The following is a 1,668-nucleotide window of genomic DNA, read 5'->3' on the forward strand; positions in this document are numbered from 1 at the left end:
CATTTGTCACTTTTCGATCCTGTCTTTAAAAAATAGTTATTGTGATGAAGTTACAAGTTGAAACTCATGACAATGTTCTGGAATTTGAAACTCTATAAAACTCCAATTACAGGAACTGAAAAATGGGTGTACTCTAATTTTATTGTTGTACAGAAAGAAATACGCTACCAAAATAATTAGCTAGACATCTCTCTTATTGGAGCACACTGAAGTTTTGGCGCAAATGAGCATTAAAACTTTCTAAACAATTAATACGGATAAAATTTTTTCTTTTAAGTTTATAAACTGGAAATTGTTGGTCAGATTACATATAACCTCTTGGGTTAGACAAAAGTACAACGGGATAAAGAGCAGACAAACCAACAACATTAGGTAGACAAATTAAAGTAGAAGACATATGAAGAAAACAGAGAGAAACTAGAAAGTAGAAGAAATTCAAGGGCACTTTGGTCCTCCTTCCTTGGTCTTCCAGTTGTTGTAACAGGGGCAAACAGCCTTGTTTCCATAGGTACCAGGTGGAACACACAAACATTTGTTGCAACATTTTTGACAGAAGAACATGCATGGCTTGTGGTACTGTGTCTTGCTACACCTCCTCGTACATTGTGGCAGACATTCTGGTAAATACAAAAGAATAATCAAGACTTAAAGATCTCATAAACATTAGAGGCAGATCCAAAATTTAAAGTTAATAAGTTATTATGGTTACTTCGAGTTCAAAGTCAAATATTTACAGATATTTTGTACATTTCATAGTACATATACGCAGTCTGGACAAAAATCTTTAGATGTTTTGATTCTCGTATTTCAAATCGTGTCGTTGTTTTTTTCAAAGTGAAATAAAAGGGGAAATACTTACGTGAGGGCTTCAAGCTCCCCTGGTCCATACTTTTTCTGAAATCACAAGTAAATTTTCACAACAAAGATATATTAGACTTCAAATGGTTACAGAAAGTGGGAAAATTCAGTAAAAAGAATTAACTTACAGCATGGTGATGGTGGTGTTTTCCATTTGTAGCCATAACAGTGGTAGCAATCATGGAGAAGGCAAGGAGGGCCAAAAGGAAAATTGAGACAAGTTTGGCCATAGCTGATTTTCTTGGTGAAAATAGGGAGCAAATAAGCCTATTCACAGCTAAAAGAGAGAAGCAGAGGAGTGTATTGAAAGGCCAACTATAAATAGAAGCCAAAAGGCAACAATTATTTAGTAGTAATAAATCTAGCATTTGCAGTTTCCCTATTGGCCGGTTAGGGGCATTAAATATGTATATGCATAAGTATTAGGGGTTGGGTGAGTAGTAAGGGATATAAATAAAATTGTAACTGCCGGTGAATCATTAAGTTGATGGTAGTTGAAGAATGAAGTCAGAGCCGTAAATAAATGCAAAAGAGATGAGGGATTGGATGAGCAAAAAGGAGAATACATTTGGCCAATTGGGCAATAAATTATGTACCTAAAAGAAATGGACAGTAAATGAATTAGACATTTCTTCATTCTTAGTCAGAGATACGTTCTAGATTTTTAGTAGACTGATTTTGGACCCTATTTTTTTGAAGTCGAAAACGAAACATTTGAAGGTAAAGTTGAAATTAGTTCGTACTTTGTATATTAGAAGGGTTATATAATCGCCGGTATTTTTATCGCCAATTATCCCCTTTTTTTTTTTA

At 34.4% G+C, this 1,668-nt stretch overlaps 1 pseudogene; it reads right to left on the bottom strand.

Annotated features, from left to right (window-relative positions):
• Nucleotides 1-252: 252 nt before the first annotated feature.
• On the bottom strand, nucleotides 253-1,167 carry LOC132052395 (gibberellin-regulated protein 6-like; annotated as a pseudogene).
• Nucleotides 1,168-1,668: the final 501 nt, after the last annotated feature.

This window comes from Lycium ferocissimum, chromosome 4, assembly GCF_029784015.1.
Source record: "Lycium ferocissimum isolate CSIRO_LF1 chromosome 4, AGI_CSIRO_Lferr_CH_V1, whole genome shotgun sequence".
NCBI classification, from domain to species: Eukaryota; Viridiplantae; Streptophyta; class Magnoliopsida; order Solanales; family Solanaceae; genus Lycium; species Lycium ferocissimum.